The sequence below is a fragment of the Ursus arctos genome, unplaced genomic scaffold (genome assembly GCF_023065955.2).
Source record: "Ursus arctos isolate Adak ecotype North America unplaced genomic scaffold, UrsArc2.0 scaffold_5, whole genome shotgun sequence".
NCBI classification, from domain to species: Eukaryota; Metazoa; Chordata; class Mammalia; order Carnivora; family Ursidae; genus Ursus; species Ursus arctos.
In genome coordinates, this window is record NW_026623067.1 from 4,892,701 (window position 1) to 4,919,935 (window position 27,235).

Sequence of the window (27,235 nt, forward strand, 5' to 3'; positions counted from 1 at the left end):
GGAATTCTACCAAACATTCAAAGAAGAAATAATACCTATTCTTCTGAAGATGTTTCAAAAAAAAAAAAAAAAAGAAACAGATGGAAAACTACCAAACTCATTCTATGAGGCCAGAATTACCTTGATCCCCAAACCAGGCAAAGACCCCATCCAAAAGGAAAATTACAGACCAATATCCCTGGTGAATACGGATGCCAAAATTCTCAACAAGATCCTAGGTAATAGAATCCAACAGTACATTAAAAGGATTATCCATCATGACCAAGTGGGATTCATCCCTGGGAGGCAAGGGTGGTTCAACATTTGCAAATCAATCAGTGTGATAGATCATATCAACAAGAAAAGAGTCAAGAACCATCTGATCCTCTCAATAGATGCAGAAAAAGCATTTGACAAAATACAGCATACTTTCCTGATTAGAACACTTCAGAGTGTAGGGATAGAGGGTACAATCCTCAATTTCATAAAAACCACCAATGAAAAGCCTACAACGAATATCATTCTCGATGGGGATCAGGAACACGACAAGGATGCCCACGCTCATCATTATTATTCAACATAGTACTAGAAGTCCTTGCAACAGCAATCAGACAACAAAAAGGGATAAAAGGTATCCAAATCAGCAAAGAAAAAGACAAAACTGTCTCTTTTCACAGATGACATGATACTCTAAATGGAAAACCCAAAAGACTCCACCCCCAAACTACTAGAACTTATAGAGCAATTGAGTAATGTGGCAGGATAAAAAATCAATGCTCAGAAATCAGTTGCATCTCTTTTTTTTTAAATCTTTCTTGAGCTTCAAATTCATTGTCTTTCTATTTTTTATTATACTAATACTTTTTATTGTATTATGTTAGTCACCATACAGTACACTCCTGGTTTTTATGTAAATTTGATGATTCATTAGTTGCATATGACACCCAGTGCAACATGCAATACGTGCCCCCTTACTACCCATCACCAGCCTATCTCATTCCCCCACCCCCTCCACTCTGAAGCCCTCAGTTTGTTTCTCAGAGCCTATGGTCTCTCATGCTTCATTCCCCCTTCTGATTACCCCCCTTTCTTTATCACTTTGAGATGCCCTTCAACAGATGACTGGATTAAGAAGTTGTGGTCCATTTATAGAATGGAATATTACTCAGCTATTAAAAAGAACACGTTCTCAACATTTGCTGCAACATGGATGGCACTGGAGGAGATAATGCTACGTGAAATAAGTCAAGCAGAGAAAGACAATTGTCATATGGTTTCTCTCATCTATGGAACATAAGAACTAGGAAGATCAGTAGGAAAAGAAAGGGATCAGCTGCATTTCTATACATGAACAATGAGACTGAAGAAAGAGAAATTAGGGAATCCATTCCATTTAAAATAGCACCAAAAATCATACGTTATCTCAGAGTTAACTTAACCAGAAACATAAAGGATGTATATTCTAGAAACTACAAATCACTCTTGAAAGACATTGAAGACACAAAAAGATGGAAAAATATTCCATGTTCATGGATCGGAAGAATTAACATAATTATAATGTCCGTGCTACCCAGAGCAATGTACACTTTCAATGCTATCCCGATCAAAATACCAATGACATTTTTTCAAAGAACTGGAACAAACAGCCCTTTAATTTGTGTGGAACCAGAAAAATGCCACGAATCACCAAGGAATTGTTGAAAAGGCAAAACAAAGCTGGGGGCATCACACTGGCGGATTTCAAGCTGTACTACAAAGCTGTGATCACAAAGACAGCATGGTACTGGCACAAAAACAGACACATAGACCAATGGAACAGAATAGAGAACCCAGAAATGGACCTTCAGCTCTTTGGGCAACGAATCTTTGATAAAGCAGGAAAAAACATCAGGTGGAAAAAAGACAGTCTCTTCAATAAATGGTGCTGGGAAAATTGGACAATCATATGCAGAAGAAATGGAGAAATTGGAGAAATGTCTGTTCATGTCTTCTGCCCGTTTCTTGCTTGGGTTATTGTTTTTTTGGTGTTCAATTTGGCAAGTTCTTTATAGATTTTGGATATTAGCCAAAATCTGATAAGATTTTTATAAGTATTTATTCAAATACTTTTTGAATTTTTTGAATAAAGTATTAAAATACTTTATAAATATTTTATAAGTATTTTCTCCCATTCTATAGGTTGCTTTTTAGTTTAGCTCTTGAATTCTTCCAGTTTGGCAAGTTGTTTATAGATTTTGGATACTAGCCAAAATCTGATAAGATTTTTATAAGTATTTATTCAAATACTTTTTGAATTTTTTGAATAAAGTATTAAAATACTTTATAAGTATTTTATAAGTATTTTCTCCCATTCTATAGGTTGCTTTTTAGTTTAGCTCTTGAATTCTTCCAGTTTTTTTTCCAGTGTCTGCCAATGACTCTCAAAACTCATGTCTTCAATTTTTCCCTTGCCTCTGACTTAGAATCACTGAGAACTAAGATTGCATTTCTCCAATGCCATGCAATCTAACATGAGACAATGTGAGGTTTCAAGCCCATCTAGAAATTTCAACTGGCTGCCTTCAGAGCTCAGAAACTGGATCATCTGCTCCAATCATTAACCTTTTGGTTTTCTTTGTGTCCATTGAAAAGTCTTTTAACTGGATGCAAATACTTATATCACAACTTTGGGGGCCCTCCTGCATCCCCACCTCCTGAAATGAGACACTGGTACCTGCACTGACCTCTTCTCAGGACTAAGAGCCTGGCTTGATGAGATATGCAACAATCTACCAATGCAGAACTGTGTTAAACCTACTTGCACCACATGGCCCAAAATATATTGCAATATTGCTCAAATCTTTAACCAGATTATCTGAGCCACTGTGACCACTGACTTAGTTTCATGGCTGGACCCTGCAAGTTTGGGACAATATTTGCACAGTGGATTTCTGACTATTGCATGTATAATTACTATAGAACTTGCTTCTGTATTACTATTTATTCAATATTCACTTATTTTTAAATAGCAGATGTTGATTTTCTCAAAATTCTGAAAGTTAGAAATCTGAGATGAAGGTGTCAGCAGGATTGACTTCCTCTGAGGCCTCTCTCTTTGTCTTGTATGTGGGCATCTTCTCACTGGGTGTTCACATGGTCTTTTGTGTATCCAAGTCCTAATCTCTTCTTATAAGGACACCCATATAATTTAATTTTAACTCAATTACCTCTTTAGAACACCTGTTTCTATTTGTTTTTTAATACAAGTTAGTTAACATATAGTGTAGTATTGGTCTCAGGAGTTGAATTTAGTGATTCATCACTTACATATAACAGCCACTGCTCATGCCAACAACTGCCCTCCTTAATATCCTTCATCCATTTAACCCATCCCCCAGCCCCTGATACCCTCCAGCAAACCTCACTTTGTTTCTTAGAGCTAAGAGTCTCTTATGGTTTGTCTTCCTCTCCGTTTTCCTCTTATTTTATTTTTCCTTCCCTCCACCTATGTTCATCTGTTTTGTTTCTTAAATTTCACATATGCTTGCCTTAATCTATTGATGGACATCTGGGATCTTTCCATAGTTTGGCTATTGCGGATGTTGTTGCTGTAAACATTGGGGTGCATGTGCCCCTTTGAATCATTATGTTTGTATCCTTTGGATAAATACCTAGTAGTGCAGTTGCTGGGTCATAGTGTAGCTCTATTTTTCACTTTCTGAGGAACCTCCACATTATTTTCCAGAATAGCTGCACCAGTTTGCATTCCCACCAACAATGAAAGAGTGTTCCTCCTTCTCCACATCCTTGCCAATACCTGTTGTTTCCTGAGTTGTTAATTTCAGCCGTTCTGATAGGTGTGAGGTGGTATCTCATAGTTTTGTTTTGTATTTCCCTGATGATGAGCGATGCTGAGTGTCTTCTCATGTGTAGTTAGCGATCTGGATGTCTTCTTTAAGAAATGTCTGCTCATGTTTATTTAGATGCACACTTTCTGGGTTGGCCCATCCTAATTTTGAGTTTAGCATAACAGCTACTCAAGCAGTGAATATCCTCACCATTGACTCTGAGGCTTCAGCATCACAGGGTAGATAGTACTGTAAGACCTGAGAGTTCTTCTTCTTTTTTTTTTTCCCTCTTTTTGACACCAAGCAAGATCTTGACTTAAGCTTTGATTACTGCTGTTTCCACATCAAAGAGAGTGGTCTCCAGTAAACACACTGGTGGCCAATCAGCGAGACATTCAAGCCAACTCCCCACCCTGAGGTTCCTTTGTTTTAGAGAATCTGGGTGGATTTTGACACCTATTTGGGACACTTGCCTTTTCTCTTTCTGTACTTGAAATTCTCGCACTTACATTTAAATTCACCAGTGAAGAGTGAGCTCTGAAACCCTCGCCCCCTATCCACCACCCCCAATAACAGCAGAAGCCCAGCCCCAGCAGCTGTGTAATATCCAGGTCTTACAAGTAATAAACCTGGATTTTCCCAATGTTTCCTAATGGCTGTTGCTACAGGGCACCATGAAATACTATTAGGAAGCACAAGGGTGATTCCCAACAGGCAGAGAAGGAGCGGGAGAGGATGGGATGCTGCCTGGGAACTGCAATGGCACTTTCACAGATGGGCGTCCCAATCTGTCTGTTGCTCAGGACCAGTGGCATGCAGACCCTTCCTCTTCTCAGAGTCCCCCCTCCCTGTCCCCACCCCAGTCCACCTACAGCACACCCCAGGGCCCTGTGCTCAGAACCGGCTCCCAGATGGAGAAACTAAGAGATCCAGGCTCCCTCCATCAGCAGGGAAAACCCTGGGAGAGCTTCATGAGGGGTGGCCCATGATGTTCTCACATCTCAGGACCTGTGAGTGTCAGGTCACCTCCCCCATTTCCTGTTTCTCACCTGGGAAAGGAAGGCAGGCCCACAGTGGAGAGGGAGCCAGGCTCTGTCCCAGTGGGGAGCGCATCAGAGACTTGGCCAGGGGTAATGGGTACAAGAAGCCTGCTGGGGGATGAAGGCAGGACACGCTTGGTGAGAGCTGCCTGATCATTGGCTAGGGAGAGAGAGCCGGGGTGGGACAGCTGCCTGGTTATTGGCCAAGGGTAAGGGGGCAGTAAGAGATGACTGGCGATTGGACAGGAGCACTGTCATGACTTAGGGGTCCAGGTACAGGCAGTTACAAAAGCCAGGTGCCCAGCACTACAAAGGATGAGAGGGTTCTACCTCGTCTCCCATCCCCGTGCCACTGGCACCTGACTGCACAGGCAGCTAGGACCAGCCCCCAGCCTCCCTCAGACAGAAATGCATGCCTTCCCACTTCCCTTCTCTAATCTCATGGTTTTCAAACCAGACTCCTTGCTCAGCAAAGGGAAACTTGTGACCCACATGGAGAGCCACCAACACCTCTGTGCCCCTGCAGACCCTCCACACAGCAAAGACCCCTGTCAACCCCACACCCTGTCCTCCTGTACCTGCCTAAATGCATGTTGGGAGTCCAGGTCCAGCTTTCCTTTGTTGTTCCCAGAGGCCTCCTCTGCCTGTGAAACTCAGCATCCCTGCCTGTCCAGGTGAGCTGGCTGGAAGCATCGGCCACAAGTCCCCATGTACCCCGCCCCAAGCTGCCTCCCAAGGATGTGAGCCCAGAAGATGAAGACAGTGCACTGGCCTCAGAAACCTCCCACTGCTTCCTTGCAACCCACCATGACCACGTTCTTTGCTCCCAACTGGTGCCCCTATTGCCAGACATGGAAGAACTGGCCCCATGGACCCTCCTACCCCAACACATTCAGTGACACTGTAAGACACACAGAAGGTCAGGACATGAAGCAGGAAGAACCACCTAAACCCAGAAAAGTGAGGCATTTGTACCCAGACACGAGAAATTTGAGGCTACTCCTCAGACACAAATCCCTCTCTCCAGTAGAGGGTCCAGATGCGGTGTGGTCTGTGAAGGTAAAGGCTGTTCCCTCTGTTGGGGGCTTACTCCCAAATGTCAGAGGTTCATGGCAGGATGCCGAGACCTGGCTCATGCTGGCAGCCATTCAGAGTGTAGTACCCACGTGGGGCACTGTGCCAAGGGGCCGGTGGTTCCATGGCCTGCAGGCCTCTGGCCTGGGGATGACTTCAGCCTGGTAACCTGGTAACCTGGGGAGCCTTTATCTTTAGGGGACATCTCTCCTGAGTGAGCAAAGGACACCGGGACTAAAGGCAAGAGAAAGACCAGCAGCTGGGAGAGCTGTCCATGGGGAACAAAGCCACAGATAAAACCTTAAGAGAATTGGGTGGAAACCTCAAATTCATACAAATGGCTTATAACACAAGGAAGAACACTAATAAATAACTCCGCAAGGAAGAGTTTAAGCTAATGAATTCCCTCACAATGTGGAAGAACATCAAAGTTAGCAACAACGAAAAAATTGCTTTTTCACTTGGTATACAAGAGGGACAAGATTGGAAGACATTGTCAGAAGACCAGGGTTCCATGGACATGGCCAAGCATGAGGAGGGAGCTGGGAGCAAGGGAGGAGACCCAGGCCCTGAGCACAGAAGAGTCCTAGGCTGAGCTCCTCTAGCCTGAGGAGAAGCCATCCCTACTGGAGGGGGAGGTGGAGTTGGAGGTGTCAGGGGCAGGCTGAGGTCCCTGAGCTTCAGAGATTTTTTATCCAAATTCAGGGCTTCCTGGAAGGTTTTCCTTCCAGGCCACATTTTCAAAGGGGAGACGCCACTACACATGCCCACCCCAGGAGGACATAGAAGGGAAGCTGGGCTGGGTGTGTGTGTCACCTCCTGGAGTGAGGGTGGCATGAGCTTCAGGTTATCTGCCAACTTTAAATAAGTAGTGGCACTGAAATGCAAAAGAATAATTTCAAGATGTTTGCAATGCACAGCTCAGCATCATGGTCACCACGGCACCACAAACTCTGCTCAGAAATTTCAGACATCAAGAGTGGGAGGAGAAGTTTGTCTGCTGAATCAAGGATATTTGTTTTGGAGAGCACAGTGTTGGACGAGAGGAGGGAGACACATTTAATGAGCACCTACTATGTGCCAGGCACCTTAGACATGTAAGGCTATTGGATCCTGAAAGAAAAAGAGACTATTTTACAGTCAGGAAATGGAGACATTGACAAGTGGAACAATTTTGTTAATTTATAAAGATAAGAGTCCAAGATGGGGACCTAACTCACCTCACCTAAGGTGAGAACTGAACTCACCTCCTCCACAGACACATCAAGTCTACACTTATTTATAGAGCAGATCCTCCTGAAGAAGAACTGAGGGCTGACTGAACAGCATCTGCACAACACACTACAGAGACACCCTCAACATCCTGCAAACTGCAGTGAGAGGGGGGGCTGTAAGGTGATCTGTCTGCCCTGGGTCACAGAAAACAAGCTGCAGTTTAAAGGGCAACTAGGATATGAAGGATCCATCCTTTGAGACTGCCCCAAATGTGGAGGGGGTTGTGCAGGATCTCTTTCTGTGCCAAGGTGCTGGCAAGAGCCATGGTTCCAATTCCCTTCCACCTTGATAACATGGACAAAAGCAGGGTCTGAGCATCCCAGCCAGCCTACAACCTTGCTGAGCCCTGGGTCCCCAGGCCACTCAACCTCAGCTGAGCCAACAAAGCTGCCCCAGCATGGCACACACTGGGACACCCCGAGTCAGCATTCACTACAGCTCCAGATATCACACCGAGCAGCCACAGGTGGTAAGCACTCCAGAACATTCCAGGCCTGCAGACTCCGGCTTGCTAGGGCACCCCCGCATGGAGGGCCACATGACCTTGACTGCTTCAGCTGCAGCTGCCCCAACAAGGAGCCGCTGTGTGGAAAGCCCAGGACCCCCCAGCCTGCACTCTGTTAGGACACTCACAGGGCTGCAGAACCCAGGACACCCCAGCTTTCTCCCACTTGAGTTTCAGCCATCCTGCTAGGAGATCCTGTGCACAGAGAAACCCCACCAATCCTGAATCCACCTCAGCTGCTGCTACCCTCCCAAAGTGCCTTCTCCTGCAGAGAGCCCTGGGACACTCTAGCCCACCCACTTCAGCTACAGCTGTCCTGCCAGGGCACCCCCTGTGCAGAGCACCCCAGAAAATATCAGCTCCTGATAGGTCTCCACTCCAGCCACCTTGCCAGGGGGCCTTCTGCACAGAGCCCTGTGACACCAGCTTGTATCCACTTCAGCTTTAGCCAGGCGGCCTGGGTGCCCTCAGTGTGAAGATGCATACACCCCTACGTTTCCTGTAGCATAACTTACAGTAGCCAAGGTGTGGAAACAACACAGGTATCCACCAGAGATGAATGGATAAGGGCTTCTCTTCATCCAAACCACCACCTCCCTGCTTCCCTAGCCACAGATCCCCACCTGAACCCCCAAACCCCCCACTATGTCTGCACCACCCAGAGGGTGCTAGCCCAAAACCTGGTGTCTGTGCAACCCATGTCCTTTCCAGAACCTCCATGTTCACACACTCTGCCAGCACCCCCACAAATCACCAGCAACCTCAGGGCCCTGCACTCCACCTGCACCCCAGAGTCCTTGCCCACACCCTGATGCCCCTGTACCCCTGGCCAGAGAAGCACCCAGAAGTACCTGCAGATCCTGGTCCTCCTTCTCCTTGGTAGCAGCGGGTTGCAGCCTCTGGACCAGGTAGCCAGCATGTGGGAGAAATTCCAGTTGGAAGAGGAAGCACAAGACTCAAAACGTGGGTTTTCATGCACTGAGGTAACACAAGGATCACCACCTCTTTCCAACTCTTCAATGCGTGTTGTTGCTGATACTACATTACAAGTTAGAAAGGATTCTGTGCCTTAGAAGCCAATGGTGTTGCAGCAGCACCACTGCAGGAGAGGACAAAACAAAGTTTCTTAGGAATGCTAACAACAGAGTTCCTAAATACACCACAGACATGGCATAAGTCAACCCTGGTACAGATTTATGAATTAGAGGCACATAAGATTGAAACAGGGAGGGAGCTTCATCCCCAAGAAACATGTAAGCCTTCAGGGAATATAGCTCCAGATGCAAACGTCTTCCATGCTGTACACTCACTGATCACAAATGAAATCCACTCATTGCCAGTTATTGATCCTATCAGTGGACTGCAATTTGTACACGTACCCACGAAAGAATCCTCACGTTCCTCCAGCATTTTATGTCTGGTCTGCCGAAGCCTGCCTTCATGAAGCAGAACCTGGATGTTCTTGCATTTGGGACCCACCACAGCATCCCTTCATCCACCAGGAGACTCCCATCAGTACAGCCTTGAATGTCTTTGCAGAAAGACAGCTGCTGGCTTTCCTTGTGGTGCATGAGTCAGAAGTTGATATTTATTCCAAGTCTGATGTAATTAAGCTTGCTGCTGAGAAAACGTTCAACAACCTAGATATCACAGTGACCCAGGCCCTCAGCACCGTTCACAGTGTCTTGAGGGTGTTGTGAAGTACGGTAAGCTGGAAATCCTGGGCAGATTAGTGTGGGCTGACCTCTGGGATGCTGGTCACAAGTGAAGCAGATAGCACCAGGGGTGTCATTTCCCTGTCAGATGTGTGGTAAGCCCTGATACTCATGCCTGCAGGTGCCAAGCAGAAGGAGACAGATGCAGAATGGCCACTGTGCATGGAGACGCCCTTGGAGAAAACGCGAGCAAGGATTCTGGGTCAGGATTTGCCTCCTGAACACTGACCATGATAGAAGATGGTGAAATAGCTACGAATGTGTTTCAGGGTTTAGTGATGGATATTTTTTTTTCCAGTGATGTTGAAATCAAGCATAGGAGCAGATTTTATGTGTTTGAAGATGCAGGCTTGCATTAAAAGACTGTTTTCAGACTTTAGAAAATTTTCAGATGCTATATATTATCAAAGTGCACTGTGTCCTGAAATTCTTATTATTTTTCATCTCAAAGAATCACTGGTCTATTACAGGTAATAGAACATAAGGGGAGAGCATGGCCTGTTCATATCTCGTGTTTTATATCACAGGTTACGTCATCACTGTGGCCCGTGGCAGGTGGAGACTCGCCAGGCTGGGGAGTGAGTCTTCGAACCTTTCTCCAACTGGCTTCTTTTCCTTAGATTTGTGGAACAACTGTAATTTGAATATAATCAATTTGTAAAACTTAACAGCTTTTTATGTTGTCTGTTCTGATCTATGGTGTAAAGAAATCTGCTTTACGGCAGCTTTATTTATTTTTACTCGCAGCAATATTCTACACAGCTTGGCAGGTAAGCTTCACCATACCCATTAATAAACCATTGGTTGTTATTGTAAATGGCAACTTCCTTATTTAACTTTGGATCTGGAAAGGATAAAACTTCTAATGTAGCCACTGTTAGAGCGTAAAAGCTCAGGTTTCCAAAAGCATGTGGAGACCTGCTCTGCTAGACTGGAAACAGGCAACCATTATGAGGAAAGAAATTGCTGTGAAAATGTCAACTTTTTTCTCATGTATGGAAATGTAAAATCATGGGATGCCTGGGTGGCTCAGTCCATTACGTGTCCACCTTTGGTTCAGATCATGATCCCAGGTCCTGAGATTGAGTCCCACATTGGGATCCCTGCTCAGCGGGGAGTCTGCTTCTCCCTCTTCTGCAGCTCCCCTGCTTGTGCTTTCTCTCTCTGACAAATAAATACATAAATAAATAAATAAATAAATAATAAGAAAATCTTAAAAAAAAAAGAAATGTAAAATCATAATGTCTGTATGACTGCTGATGGATTGTTTTTGTAAAGTCTTATTATGGCATAAGCGGTATTGTCATGTGTTTGGAGAGAAACAATGATTCTTAATGTAAGTCCTCTGGAAATGTCCAAACTGTGGATATATATGAGTATACTGTGATTCTGCTGTTTTTGTTTTTGTTTTTGGCAGATTGAAAAATTAAAATAAATCTTACTATCTATAGGGCACCTGGGTGGCTCAGTCATTTAAGTGTCTGCCTTTGACTCAGGTCACGACCTCAGGGTCCTGGGATCAAGAACGGTGTCAGGCTCCCTGCTCAGTGGGGAACTTAAAACATTCTCCCTAACCCTCTGCCCCTTCCCCACTCATTATCTCTCTCTCACATATAAATAATTTTAAAATAATCTTACTACCTATTAAAAAAGAGATGAATGGATAAAGAACAGGTGGTATATATACAAAATGGAAAATTACTCACCCATAAAAAAGGATGAGATCTTGTAATTTGTCACAACATGGATAGACCCAGATGGCATAAACCTAGGTGAATTATGTCACAGAGAAAGACAGTGTATGAATTCAGTGACTAACATAATATAATAAAAAATATTATTATAAAAAAATCCAGTCTTATGTGGAATCTGAATAGAAAAGCAAATGAATAAACAACCAAACAAAAAGCAGAATCAGACCTATAAATACAGGGAACAAAGTGATGTTTGTCAGAGGAGAGGGAGGGGGGCATGGGAGAAAAGGGTGAAGGGGAGTGGGAGACACAGGCTTCCCGTTATGGGATGAATAATCAGGTGGATGGAAGGCACAATGAAGGGAATATGGTCAATGGTATTGTAATAGTGTCTGTGGTGACCCATGGGAGCTACACTTGTGGTGAGTATAGGATAAGGTAAAAACTTCTCCAATCAGTATAATGCCCACCTGAAGCTACCATGATATTGTGTGTCAACTATGCTTCAATTAAAAAAATATGAGTCAGAAAGTATATATATAAAACAGAATTGGGTTTGTCTGACAGTGATAGAAACCCAAAAGCAATCCAGCTGGAATTAGCCTCACTCAGACTGTCTAGGGGCCGCAGGTAACTCTGGACTCTTGGGACACTCTGCTCTTCTCTTCTATGATTATTTTACTTCCAGTTCCCTTCTTTGCTGATTTCTGTTTCAGCTTCCTTTTCCAGCTTTTTTGTGTGCACCCCTGTGATTGGTGTTCTGTCCTAGGCCAAATGGTCTTCTTCTCTTCACACTCCTCATGAGGAACCCCATCTATCCCCCAGTTTCAGAGAGCACCTCTCTGCTCATTGCTCTTCTCTCCCCTGAGCTCCAGACCCTGTGTATCTGCTCCGTGATGAGACAGCTCTGAGCTCACTCTTTCAACAAGTCATTACTGGGAGCTTCCTGTGTGCTGGGGAACAAATAAGGAAGTTTCCTGAACACATTCCTTTTTAAATTAGTTTTAGGGGTAGAATTTAGTTTTGTATTAGTTGCATAGAACACCTAGTGCTTATTCCATCATGTGCTTCCTTAATGCCCAATCACCCAGTTACCTCATCTCTCCACCAAGCGCCCTCCAGCATCCCTCAGTTTGGTCCCTACAGTTCAGTCTCTTATAGTTTGCCTTCCTTTCTGTTTTCATCTTATTTTATTTTCCTCCCCTTCCCCTATATTCATGTGTTTTGTTTCTTAAATTCCACATATGAGTAAAATCATATGGTATTTGTCTTTCTCTGACTGACTAATTTCACTTAATGTAATATCCCCTAATTCCATCCACATTGTTACAAATGGCAAGAGTTAATTCTTTTTGGTGGCTGAGTAATATTCCATTGTATGTTTATACCACATCTTCTTTACCCAGACTTCCAACATTTCTGATTTTGCACCCTGCTGCTTATAATACTTTGTGTAGCCTCCTCAAGCAGACTCCGTCTCCTCCACTGTATCCTCAGCTGTATCACATCAAATTCAAGTCTCTCCACCTCTCATCTTCCAAATGGTCATCACGTTTCTACTTGTAGACTTGCAGCATTTGTTTTCTCAGACCTCTGATTGATTTCTTGGGTGTTCAGAATGATCTGATAACCATGTAGTTGTATTCAAGGGAGGAGAGAAACTGAACTCCTTCCCCCAGAACTTTCTGATTGGATCTGGACATGAAGACTGTGAACCTGGTGACAGGCTGGATTCTGTTCTCCCCCTTCTATGAGGCTGAATGTTGTTTTGGCAACAGGTGACACAGCTTCATCCTTCCCAGGTTCAGGTTTATTGTGGGAAGGTGTACCAAACACAATATCTATGATTTTCTAGACATATTTTTGAGTGTTTATGGATAAGTTGAGAGTAGCATTTGCTCTAGTGCCATGTTGTCCACTTACCCCTGAAGTGTGATATTTCATGGGGTCTAATGGCCCATGTCTTCATTAACATTGGTGTCAGTGTTTTAGGGAATGGTGACTCTGAGTGACACATTTAGCTTTGTACTGGTTGAGTCTTTCAGCTTCTTGATGAATGTAACTATAAATACAACCCAAATATTATTTTTTCATCCTGATGGAAAGTTAACTTGTTTTCTTTGAAAAATGGTTTCCAGGCAATGATGTCAGGAGGGTCATTGAAAAAGCCATGAGTAATTGGCCAGCTGAACTGCCTGGTGATTGGCCACCCAAATGGCGCCAACTTAACAGTGCCCTGGTGATAGGCCAGGGCATGGTGGTGACATCACAAGAAGGCACTGTGATGCCCCAAGCCTGTTATAAAGCATAGCAACAGCCCAGGCTGCACTGAGAGAGAGATGGCGCTTCAGCCACAGCTCTTCCTGCTGCTATTCCTCACGTTCTCTGCCCTGTTCTCTGCCCCTGCCCATGGCAAGCCCCCTGCCCACTCCTCTCACCCCAGGCCTCTCACCAACACTCTGCATTCCACTCTCATGTTTGTGCCTACTTTTGTGCTCCTCTGTGGTCCTGAGAGTCCACAAACCTGCTCCTGGTGACTGCTGGACATGTTTCTCACTATGAAGATGGTCTGGCTGCTCAGGTACACATTTCCATTTGGCTTGTGGGAGTGGGACACTAGCAATCAGAATACCGTAGATTCTCAGCCAGCTGGGTCCCACACCTCTGGGTTCACAACTGGGATCAGTACAGGAAAGCTGAGTCCATGTCCTGAGGGAGCACTGGGCACACTACGACTCTAGAGCCCTCCAGCCCAGCTCAGTACAGAGGACATGAATGCCCTGAACATCCGGCCGACCCAGATGTGCACAAGGTGTACAATGTCTCCAGACACCTGATGAAGAGGGAATTTTAGGAAACAAGTAAGTACTGGGACAAGGAATCACCACATCATTGGACACAGTGGGAGTCCTTGGAACATAGGTCTTCAGACCACAAGCTGTCTGACCCAGCTCAGCAGTGGACAAACTAATCCCCCATACACCTGGCCAACTAGGGGCCAAGAAACCATCAACCCTCAAACACAGCAGAACACAGAGCAATTCAGTTCCCAGAACAGAGCACCCAACAGGAGCCCTCAGACTTGGAGACTTCTGAACTCATTTGACACTGGCCAGATGAGTCACACAGACACTGGGTGGACCATCAGCCCTCATACCACAAGCTGGCCAGCCAAGTACAGCACAAGGCAAGTGAGTCCAGAGAACACTGGGCTTGCCAAGTACCAAGAAACCATGAGTCCTATATCCCAGGTCAGCAACGGGAAAAGGACTCATCTGCACAGCAGGATCACCATGTGCCCTTGGACCTGGAGACCAACAACTCAGCTCTGTGCTAGTCCAAGGAGGCAACTTGACAGCAGGCTCACCATGTGCCCTTCAACCTGGATACCAACCACACAGCTCTGCACTAGGCCAAGCAGGCACCTGGACAGTGGTCTCCCCACATGGAGACGTGGAACTAGAACACAGGACACTCAAACACTGGGCTTGCCAGTTTTCATGCTATAAGAACTACAAACCTGCACAGAATTGCATGCATGAGTCCATTGGACCCATGGCTACCTGGGAGACTTCAAACCAGGAGCCCTGCAACCCAGCTAAGCACTGGGCTAAAAAGCCAATGGAACATCAGCCTGAACCAAAACCTGCTGATAGGGTGCCTTCCAACTCTACATAGAAGTGAGCATTCCAGTCCCCTTCTCCCTGGGATTGACTTCAGACTGATGAACTTATGCCCTGTTACCTGTGCAGTATTCATCTTTTGGGGAGTTCTCCTCCTCAGAAGAAAATAACACTATGTCCTAGAAGGTGAAACAGATAAGTGGTTTGAAGACTGCATTAAAACTCAGAGCAGAAAATGAGGAAGGGGACTGGGAGGGAATTGTAGAGGAGACCCAGGCCCTGAGCACAGAAGAATCATTGGCTGAGATCCTCCAGTGGAACAAGAGGTCCTCCATCCTGGAGGGAGAGGGAGAGGCTTTAAACAAGAGGCCAAGGAATGAAGTGAGATGCAGGCTCAACTCCATAAGGTGGAGAGGTTCTTCATTCAAATGAAGGTCTTCCTGGAAGTTTCTGCCTCCCATGCAGTGTCCAAGGGGTGACATCTGTGCACCTAGCCACAATGACATAGAAGGGGAATTGGGAAAAATGTGGTCATCTCCAGGAGTAGGGTGTGCTATGAATTTGAATGTCAGGTTAAGTAAACAATTTAAATGATCATTTCTCTTTTTTTAATGTTTTTTATTATATTATGTTAGTCACCATACAGTACATCCCTGGTTTCTGATGTAAAGTTCGATGATTCATTAGTTGCGTATAACACCCAGTGCACCATGCAATACATGCCCTCCTTACTACCCATCACCAGTCTATCCCATTCCCCCAACCCCCTCCCCTCTGAAGCCCTCAGTTTGTTTCTCAGAGTCCATAGCCTCTCATGGACTAAATGATCATTTCTGAATTAGGAATTTATGAGAAAGAACTCCTGGGTGATTGTGATGTGCAGCCTGGCTTTCGGTCACTACTGCCGCTTATGAGTCATCACATTCTCCTGATGCTGGGAAGGGGTCTCCATGGTTCTGAGAAAGTCTTGGTGAGGCATGCAGAGCTGACACTGAGCACAACCTGCCTGTCCCCTTCAACACTTTCAGACATACTGATCTCTACAACCCAAGCACAGCTGCTGAGGTCAGCACCATCCTTATTGGAAGGAAAAGAGAAGCATTATGTCTGCACACAGGTATTTCTGCATAAAGCATTTCTGGCTGAGACTTCCCAGCAGATTGTTTGTAAACCTGAGGTTGGACGCTGATGTTATGGCTTCAAACCGTGGCCACAACAGCAAGTGTTTCTCCATGACAGGTTCCTGTGTAATGCAGTCCTTTGAAGAGCAAATATTACAAGACGAGGAAACCAGGGGAGGGAGTCCAGAGGCATGTGACAATTTGCTGTCTCTGAGTGAAGAGGTGTGGGGACAGGACGGTAGGCAGAATGGTGTGAGGGGCAGGGTGGTGGGTTCTGTTCTGACCATAGATGCACTGCACGAATTGGGGGAGACATGGATTCACATTGTGTACTTTAATTGTCTGGGTGTTTGCACAGAGTAAGGCGCAGTGTGAGAGGTGGGGACAAGTGCACCTTGGAGACTGTGGGGTCTGCTTGGGTATGAAGGAAAGGGTCCAATTCCAAAAGACGGAGCCGAGATTCTGTGATAAATTGGACCCTGGGGGTCAGAAGGGATTTGGAAAGTGAGGTTCCAGGTTCATCCCCTCCTGGGAAATGGGCCCTCTTAGCCCCAGTGATGTGGGCTGGAAGCTCAGGTGAGGTACAGATTCCAGAGAGCTGGTGCCCACCTGTGGCTCCAGCTGAGCTGGAAGAGGAAGAGCCTAGAGCTGTGGCTCCTGGGCTGAGCTCAGTCAAGGCAGTGATCTCATAGCACCTGGGCATACACAGATGGGAGCCATGAGAATGTTTCCTCTGGGGGTGGGAAGTGATCCTCAGAGGGACATGGGAGGTAGAAAGCTTGCATCACTAAAATGGATGGCGTCAGAGCTGATTTGAGGGTGCTGTTTTCAGGAGTCAGTCTGGGGGCTAGTCTAGTCCAGGTCACTTAGATGTAAGGGGATGTGGGTTCCTTGTGTGATCCCAACACTTGGAACCTCCTGTACTTAGCTGCTCAGATTCTGCTCACCATACCGTGGTTTCCACAAACATCAGGGTCCTGGATGGGCTGGCACCCAGAGCTGCTCATCCTTAGAGTCTCCACTCCTTCATCTGTAAAATGGGGGCAACTTTGGTGGGGTGGTTGTGTGAGCAGGAGGCAGGAGATGACAGGGTTGGGGAGGGGTCTACAAGGGCAGGGGACAGATGCAGTCCGGAGGATGGAGGAAAAAAAGAGGGTAGACTGTGAGCTGGGTCTTTGTCCTGGCCTTTCCTCCCCAAAGGAAAACATCAGCTCTGGGAGGACAGCAGTGTGGGAGCTGCCTCTGTCCCATATCTGGCCTTTTATGCATATTAGGGCTACAGGGCATCACAGTCCAGCACCTGCCAAGTCACAGACCAGCACCAGACCCCTCCTGCCTCCTTCACCACTGCTTGATACCCACACCTTAGGATCCTGGGGCCTTTAGGGAAGATTGGAGCTCCCATGAGTCAGGGTGGGACTGCTAGTCTTAGGGAATATTCTGAGGTGTGGGGACAGGTAGAGCACTGCTGCAGATAGGTAAGAAGGTACAGAGGTAGATTTACAGATTCACAGAAAGCTGGAGGTAGTTCAGAAAGGTCCCTTCAGAGGGGCACCCTTTACCCATTTTGGTTGTTTCCAGTCTTTCAGCTATTATGAATAAACCCAGAGTATACATTTATGCACAGTGTTTCATGGGATCTTAAGTTTTCATTCTTTGTGCTAAAGGTCCAGGAGAGTGCTTGCTAGGTTGTAGGATTTATGTTTTGCTTTTGTAGAACCTATCAATCTGACTTACTGGAGTGGCTGTTCCATTTACCTTCCTACCAGCAGTGTAGGAGAGCTGGCTCTTTCCAACATTCGATGTTTTTACTGTGTTTTACACTAACCAGCTGTCCTAATATGTGGGTAGTAGTGATAACTCAGTCAGGTTTTCATTTGCATTTCCCTCATGGCTAGTGAAGTTGAACATTTTTTTTCCTTGTGCTTATTTGGCAACTGCATATTCTCTTTGATGTAATGTCTGTTCATGCCTTTTTGCACGTTTTCTATTTGGATAGTTTTTTTTTTTCTGTGTAGTGTTGGGAGTTCTTTGCATATTCTAGATAGAAGTTCTTTGTCAGATATGTGGATTACAAATATGTTCACCTAGTTTACAGCTTGTCTTTTCATGTTCCTAATAGGAACAAAAGTTTTTAGTAGAGCAAAAGTTTTCAATTTTGGTAAAGTCCTGTTTAAGAGTGTTTTCTTTAATGCAGTGTGCTCCCCCCCCCACTGAGAATGATATACACCCTTTCATATGTGACTTTTAGGAAACTGAGGTATGTTCCCTCTATCCCTACATGGTGGAAGGGTCTTTTCAAGAATGGATGCTGTACTTTGTCATATTTTTTTTTGCATCTATTGAGAGGATCATATGGTTTTTGTCCTTTTATTAATGAGGTGTATCACATTGATGGATTTATGGTTGTTGAACCATTCCTGCAGTCCAGGAATTAATCCCTTGTGGTCGTGGTAAATAATTCTCTTAATGTAGTGTTGGATCCCATTGGCTAGTATCTTGGTGAGAATTTTTGCATCCATATTCATCAGGGCTACTGGACTATAATTCTCCTTTTTGGTGTGGTCTTTGGTTTGGGGATGAAGGTAAGGTTGGCTTTATTGAATGAGTCTGGGCAATTTCTATCCATTTCTATTTTTTTGAAAACTTGCAGAAGAATAAGTATGATTTCTTCTTTAAATATTTGGTGGAATTCTGCTGGGAAGCCATCTGGACCTGGACTCTTGTTCATTGAGCAATTTATGATTACTGATTTAATTACATCAATAGTTAATATCTGTTCACGTTTTCTATTTCTTCCTATTTCAGTTATGGTAATTTCTATTTTTTCAGGAATTTGTCCATTTCTTCCAGTTTTCCCAGTTTGTTGCATATAATGTCTCATAATATTCTCTTATAATTGTTTATATTTCTGTGGTATTGGTTATGATGTCTCCTCTTTCATTCATGATTTTGGGTCCTTTCCCCCCCCCTTTTTTTCCTGTTAAGTCTGGCTAGGGGTTTCTTGATCTAATTAATTCTTTCAAAGAACCAGTTCTTATTTTCATTGTTCTGTCTTACTGTTTTGATTTGTTTTGTTTTCTAGGTCATCAATTTCTTCTCTAATCTTTTTTATTTCTCTTTTCCTGCTGAATTTTGACTTTCTTTGCTGTTATTTTTCCAGCTCCTTTAAGTTATGTTGTGTATTTCAGACTTTTTTTGTTTCTTGAGGAAAGCCTGTACTGCTTTATACTTTCCTCCTAGGGCTGCTTTTGCTGCAGCCCAAAGCATTGGATTGTTGTGTTTTCCTTTTCATTTGCTTCCAAGTATTTTTAATGTTCTTTTTCAATTTCCTGGTTGACCCATTCATTCTTTAGTAGGATGTTTTTTGACTTCCACATATTTGTGGTCCTTCCAAATGTTCCCTTGTGGCCAACTTCAAGTTTTTAAGTATTGTGGTCTGAAAAGATGCGTGATATGATCTCAGTCTTTTTGTACTGGTTGAGACCTGATTTGTGACCCAGTATGTGATCTATTCAGCAAAATGTTTGATGTTCACTTGAGAAGAGTGTGTTCTTTGTTGCTTTAGGATGAAATGTTCTGAAAATATCTGTTGAGTCCATTGGGTCCAGGGTGTCATTCAAAGTCCTCGTTTCCTTTGTGATCTGGTTAGATGACATGTTCCTTCTTGTGAGTGGGGTGTTAAGGTCCCCTACTATTATTGTTATTATCAAAGTGTATCTATAATTTTGTTATTAATTACTTTGTATATTTGGCTTCTCCCAAGATAGGGGGATTAATATTTATAATTGTTAGATCTTCTGTTGCATAGACCCTTTTCTTATGATATAGTGACCTTCTTCACCTATTATTACACTCTTTAGTTTACAATCTGGTATGTCTGAAAAAAGAATGGCTATTCCAGCTTTCTGTTGGTGTCCACTACGATGATAAATTGTTCTCCATCCATCACACCTTATGTCTTTTGATTGGACCATTTTGTCCATTTACATTTAGAGTAATTATTGAAAGATATGAACTTAGTGCCATTGTATTACTTGTAAAGTCACTGTTTCTGTAGATATCTCTGTTCCTTTTTTGTCTCTCTCTCCACTCAAAGGATCCCCTTTAATATTTGTTGCAGGGCTGGTTTAGTGTTCACAAATTACTTTATTTTTTCTTTTTCCTGAAAGCTCTATCTCTCCTTCTATTCTGAATGGCAGCTTTACTGGATACACTATTAAAGGCTGCATATTTTTTCTAATTTAGCACTTTGAATATTACATGCCAGTCCTTTCTGACCTGCTAGGTCTCTGTGGATAGGTCTGCTGCCAGCCTCATGTGTTTACACTTGGAGATGAAGGACCTCTTTTCCTGAGCTCCTTTCAGGATTTTCTCTTTACCTTTGAATTTTGTTAGTCTCATTATTATATATCAAGGTGTTCACCTACTTTTATTGATTTTGAGGCAGGTTCTCTGTGCTTCCTGGACTTGAATCACCATCTCCTTCTCCAAATTAGGGAGGTTCTCAGCTAGCTTCTACCCCTTCCTATAGGTCCTCATCAGCAGTGACCCGAATAATGCAGATATCATATCACTTTATGGAATCACAGAGTTCTCAAAGTCCCCCACCATGATCTAATAGTTTTATTTCTCTCTTTTTTTCAGCTTTCGTACTTTCCATCACTTTATCTTCCATATCACTGATTTGTTCTTCTGCCTCATTCATTAACTTTGTATAACCTCCATCCACGACTGCATCTCAGTTATAGCATTTTTAATGGTGGCCTCAGTAGATTTTAGTTCTTTTATGTCTACAGTAAGGGATTCTCTAGTGCCTTCTATGCTAGTTTCAAGCCAAGCTAGTAACTTTATAGTCATTGTTTTCAATTCTAGTTCAGACATCTTCCTTATATCCATATTGAATAAATCCCTGGCAGTAAGTACTACCTCCTGTTCTTTCTCTTGGGATGAATTTCTCCATCTCCTCATTTTGTCCAGAAAACAATATAAGACAGAAAGACAAAAAACAGCAATAACAGCAGTATGAAAAACAACAACAACAGAACAAGCAAACAACAAAACAAAAACTAGATCCTGGGTGTGTTTTGGTGTGCTTGTTAAAAGAAACTAGATGTAAAAATAAGAAAGAAATATTTTAGGGAAGAGTTAAGATGGCAGAGGTGTAGGAGACCCCTTTTTCAGCTGGTACCCTAAGTCAAGCTGGATAGGTACCAGACCACCTGAACATCCATGGAATCAGCCTGAGACACAGAAAGATACATCTGGATCTCTACAAATGAACATCTCCAGCTATGAGTATTGAGGTACGAAGCGGGGGGCCGTGCAGCTGTGCACAGATATCGGAAGATAAATGGAAGGGGGAGGGAGCCACCACATTTGGGTGCTGGGAAGCGGTAGCCTCCGGCACTGGGGAGCGGGTGGACTCGTGGACTGGCAACCGTGAGACAGCAGACTGAGACCATGAGCCAGGGAACGTGCACGGCCAGTCTGAAAACTGGAGCTTCAGAGTGCACGTGAACCACACTGAAACGGAGCTCTGGAGCAAACGGGGGAAGCTGGAGGCTGTTGGTGTTAGAAACACAAAGGACAGAGACGTGCAGCCCCAACGCTGGCTGTGGGGTGCACATCCAGGGACATTGCAGGGTTGAGCAGCACCAACAGAAACAGAGTTAAAGTGACCAGAACATCAGTGGTGAATGGTCTGCAATCCCTCTGTGCTGAGATAGAGACTGGGATTCCACTACTGCTGCTCTGACTCTCAGAAGAGGCACAGCAAACTGCCAGGGAGAGCCTCCAGAGAACAAAAGCCTAGAAATACTGGCTCACAGTGTGCCCAGTCCCATCCCCCCTCACAGGGGACACGGAGACTCTACCCAAACAGGGTAGCCTGAGAATCAGCACAGCAGGCCCCTCCCCCAGAAGGAAGGCTGAAAAATCAAGAAGCCCATATCCCTAAGGTCCCTATAAAACAAGTGTGCACTGCCTGGGTCCTGGTCAATAATTTGGGCTCTGGACAACCCAGCAACCTCTCCTCATCAGAATGATGAGAAGGAGAAATCCCGCCCCAGGAAAGAAAAGACAATGAGTCTGTGGTCTCTGCCACAGAACTAATGGATATGGATATAACCAAATTATCAGAAATGGAGTTCAGAGTAACAATGATCAAGATGATGTGTAGACTTGAAAAAAGTATTAAAGAAAAAGTTAATGAGAATATAGAATCTCTAAGGGTGTGAGCAAATCTGGCAGAAATTAAAAATTCTATGAATCAAATGCTGCCAAAAGTAGATGCTCTGACGGCCAGGGTGAATGAGGCAGAAGAACGTATCGGTGAATTGGAGGATGGGTTAGTAGAAGAGAAAGCTAAAATAGAAACGTGGATCAAAAAAATCCAATCTCAAGAATGTAGGTTACGGGAGATTAGTGACTCAATGAAACATTCCAATGTCAGAATCATCGACATCCCCAAGGGGGTGGAGAAAAACAGAGGTCTAGAAGAGATATTTGAAGAAATGAAGCTGAAAACTTCCCTAATCTAGCAAAGGAAACAAGCATTCATGTCCAAGAGGCAGAGAGGACCCCTTCCAAGCTCAACCATGACAAACCTATGCCACGTCACGTCATAGTGTAATTTGCAAATATTAGATCCAAGGATACAGTATTGAAAGCGGCCAGGGCAAAGAAATTTCTCACGTACCAAGGCAAAGTTATCAGAATTACGTCAGACCTGTCTACACAGACCTGGAATGAGAGAAAGGGTTGGGGGGCATTTTTAAAGCTCTTTCAGAGAAAAACATGTAGTCAGGGATCCCTTACCCACCAAGGCTGTCATTCAGAATTGATGCAGAGATAAAGACCTTCCAGTATCGCCAGTCATTGACCAATTTCGTAACGACAAAACCAGCATTACAGGAGATATTAAGGGGGTTCTATAAAAGTAAAAAGGCCCAAGAGTGATACAGAACAGAAGGTCAAAATCGATAGAAACAAAAACTTTACTGGCAACATGGCATCATTAAAATCATATCTCTCAATAATCAGTCTCAATGTAAATTGCCTAAATGCTCCCATTAATGCCACAGGGTTGCAGATTGGATAAAAAGACATGACCCATCCACCTGCTGTCTACAAGAGCCTCGTTTTGAACCTAAAGATACATTCAGATGGAAAGTAAAGGGATGGAATACCATCTTTCACGTCAATGGACCTCAAAAAAGATGTGGTGGCAATTCTCAAATCAGACATATTGGATTTTAAACTAAAGACGATAGTTAGAGACATAGATGGGCACTATATTATTCTTAAAGGATGCAACAAACAAGTGGATATGATGATTATAAACATATATGGCCCCAACTGGGGAGCAGCAAGATACACAAGCCAACTCTTAACCAGAATAAAGAGACATATAGATAAAAATACATTAATAGTAGGGGACCTCAACACTACACTCTCAGTAAAGGATAGATCACTGAAGCAGAAAATCAATAAAGAAACAAGAGCTTTGAATGCCATACTAGATGAATTGGACCTCATAGATATATATATAGAACTCTACAGCCAAGAACGAAAGAATACTCATTCTATTCTAATGCCCATGGAACATTTTCAAGAATAGACCATGTTCTGGGTCACAAAACAGATCTCAACCAATACCAAAAGGCTGAAATTAATCCCTGCATATTCTCAGACCACAACACTTTGAAATTGGAACTCAACCACAAGGAAAAATTTGGAAGAACTCAAACACTTGGAGACTAAGAACCATCCTGCTCAAGAATGATTTGATAAATCAGGAAATCAAAAATCAATTTAAACAATTTATGGAGACCAACAAGAATGAAAACACAAAGGTCCAAAACCTATGGGATACTGCAAAAGCAGTCCTAAGGGGAAAATACATAGCCATCCAAGCCTCACTCGAAAAAATAGAAAAATCTAAAATGCAGTTTTTATATTCTCACCTCAAGAAGCAGGAACAGCAACAGAGGAACAGGCATAATCCATTCACGAGAAAGCAGTTGATCAAGATTAGAGCAGAGATCAATGAATTAGAAACCAGGAGCACAGTAGAGCAGATCAAGAGAACAAAAGCTGGTTCTTTGATAGAAAATAATAAAATTGACAAACCACTGGCAAGACTTATCCAAATGCAATAGAGAAAGGATACAAAATAACAAAACTATGAATGAAAAGGGAGAGGTCACAACCAACACCAATGAAATTGGAAGGATTATTAGGAACTTTATCAATAGCTTTATGCCAATACATTAAGCAATCTTGAAGAGACGGAGGCCTTCCTGGAAACCTATAAACTACCAAGATTGAAACAGGAAGAAATTGATTTTTTAAACAGGCAAATTAATTATGAAGAGATTGAAACAGTGATAAACAACCTTCCAAAAAATAAAACTCCAGGACTGGATGGTTTTCCTGGGTAATTCTACCAAACATTCATTGAAGAAATAATACCTATTCTCCTAAAGCTATTTCAAAAAATAGAAACAGAAGGAAAGCTACCAAATGCATTCTAAGAGGCCTATATTACTTTGATCCCCAAACCAGGCAAAGACCCCATCCAAAAGGAAAATTACAGACCAATATCCCTGGTGAATACGGATGCCAAAATTCTCAACAAGATCCTAGGTAATAGAATCCAACAGTACATTAAAAGGATTATCCATTATGACCAAGTGGGAATCATCCCTGGGATGCAAGGGTGGTTCAACATTCGCAAATCGATCAGCGTAATACATCATATCAAGAAGAAAACTCAGGAAACATATGATCCTCAAAATAGATGCAGAAAAAGCATTTGACAAAATACAGCATCCTTTCCTGATTAAAACCCTTCAGAGTGTAGGGATAGAGGGTACATTCCTCAATCTCATAAAAACCATCTATGAAAAGCCTACAGCAAATATCATTCTCAATGGGGAAAAGCTGGAAGCCTTTCCCTTAAGATCAGGAACGTGACAAGGATGCCCACTTTCACCACTATTATTCAACATAGTACTAGAAGTCCTTGCAACAACAATCAGAAAACAAAAAGGGATAAAATGTATCCAAATTGGCCAAAAAGAAGTCAAAATGTCTCTCTTCCCAGATGACATGATACTCTATATGGGAAACCCAAAAGAATCCACTCCCAAACTATTAGAAGTTATAGAGCAATTCAGTAATCTGGAGGGATACAAAATCAATGCTCAGAAATCAGTTGCATTTCTGTACACGAATAATGAGACTGAAGAAAGAGAAATTAGGGAATCCATCCCATTTACAATAGCATCAAAAACCATACATTATCTCAGAATTAACCAGAGATGTAAAGGATCTGTATTCTAGAAACAACAAATCACTCTTGAAAGATATTGAGAAGACACAAAAAGACGGAAAAATATTCCATGCTCATGGATCAGAAGAATTAACATAGTTAAAATGTCCATGCTACCCAGAGAAATCTACACTTTCAATGCTATCCCGATCAAAATACCAATGACATTTTTCAACGAACTGGAACAAATACCCATTAAATTTGTATGGAACCAGAAAAGGCTCTGAATCCCCAAGGAATTGTTCAAAAGGAAAAACAAACCTGGGGGCATCACAATGCTGGATTTCAAGCTGTATTCACAAAGACAGCATGGTACTGAAACAAAAACAGACACATAGACCAATGGAATAGAATAGAGAACCAAGAAATGGACCCTCGGCTCTTTGGGCAACTAATTTTTGACAAAGCAGGAAAAAACATCAGGTGGAAAAAAGACAGTCTCTTCAACAAATGGTGATGCGAAAATTGGACAGCTATATGCAAAAGAATGAAACTTGAGCACTCTCTCACACCATACACAAAGAGAAACTCTAAATGGATGAAAGACCTCAATGTGAGACAGAAATCCATCAAAATCCCAGAGGAGAGCATAGGCAGCAACCTCTACGACATCGGCTACAGCAACCTTCTTCATGACACATCTCCGAAGGCAAGAGAAACAAACGATAAAATGAACTTGTGGGACTTCACCAAGATAAAAATCTTCTGCACAGCCAAGGAAACACTCAAAAAAACTAAGAGGCAGCTCACGGAATGGGAGAATATATTTGCAAATGATACTACAGGTAAAAGACTGGTATCCAAGATCTACAAAGAACTTCTCAAACTCAATACATGAGAAACAAATAAATAATAAAATGGGCAGAAGATATGAACAGACACTTTTCCAATGAAGACATACAAATGGCTAACAGACACAGGAAAAAATGTTCAAAATCATTAGCGATCAGGGAAATTCAAATCAAAAGGACCCTAAGATACCGCCTTACGCCAGTTAGAATGGTAAAAATTGACAAGGCAAGAAACAACAATTGTTTGAGAGGATTTGGAGAAAGTGGATCCCTCCTACATTGTTGGTGGGAATGCAAGTTGGTACAGCCACTCTGGAAAACAGTGCGGAGGTCCCTTAAAAAGTTAAAAATGGAGCTACCCTATGATCCAGCCATTGCACTACTGGGTGTTTACCCCAAAGATACAGACGTAGTGAAGAGAAGGGCCATATGCACCCCAATGTTCATAGCAGCAATGTCCACAATAGCTAAATCGTGGAAGGAGTTGAGATGCCCTTCAACAGATGACTGGATTAAGAAGTTGTGGATCATATATACAATGGAATATTACTCAGCTATCAGAAAGAACGAGTTCTCAACATTTGCTACAACATGGACGGCACTGGAGGATATTGCTAAGTGAAATAAGTCAAGCAGAGAAAGACAACTATCATATGATTTTTCTCATCTATGAAACATAAGAACTAGGAAGATCGGTAGGGGAAGAAAGGGATAAAGAAAGAGGGGGTAATCAGAAGGGGGAATGAAACATGAGAGACTATGGACTATGAGAAACAAACTGAGGGCCTCAGTGGGGAGTGGGGTGGGGGAATGGGATAGACCGGTGATGGGTAGTAAGGAGGGCACGTATTGCATGGTGCACTGGGTGTTATACACAACTAATGAATCATTGAGCCTTACATTGGAAACCGGGGAAGTACTGTATGGTGCCTAACATAATATAATAAAAAATCATTAAAAAAAAAACTTAAAAAAAAAGTTAAAAATTGAGCCACCCTATGATCCAGCAATTGCACTACTGGGTATTTACCCCAAAGATACAGACGTAGTGAAGAGAAGGGCCATATGCATACCAATGTTCATAGCAGCTCTGTCCACAATAGCTAAATCGTGGAAGGATCCTAGATGCCCCTCAACAGATGACTGGATTAAGAAGATGTGGTCCATATATACAATGGAATATTACTCAGCTATCAAAAAGAACAATTTCTCAACATTTGCTGCAACAGGGATGGCATTGGAGGAGATAATGCT

At 43.3% G+C, this 27,235-nt stretch overlaps 1 pseudogene; it reads left to right on the top strand.

Annotated features, from left to right (window-relative positions):
• The first annotated feature begins 5,599 nt into the window (after positions 1 to 5,599).
• On the top strand, positions 5,600 to 9,643 carry LOC113248062 (5'-AMP-activated protein kinase subunit gamma-2-like; annotated as a pseudogene).
• The last annotated feature ends 17,592 nt before the right edge of the window (positions 9,644 to 27,235 follow it).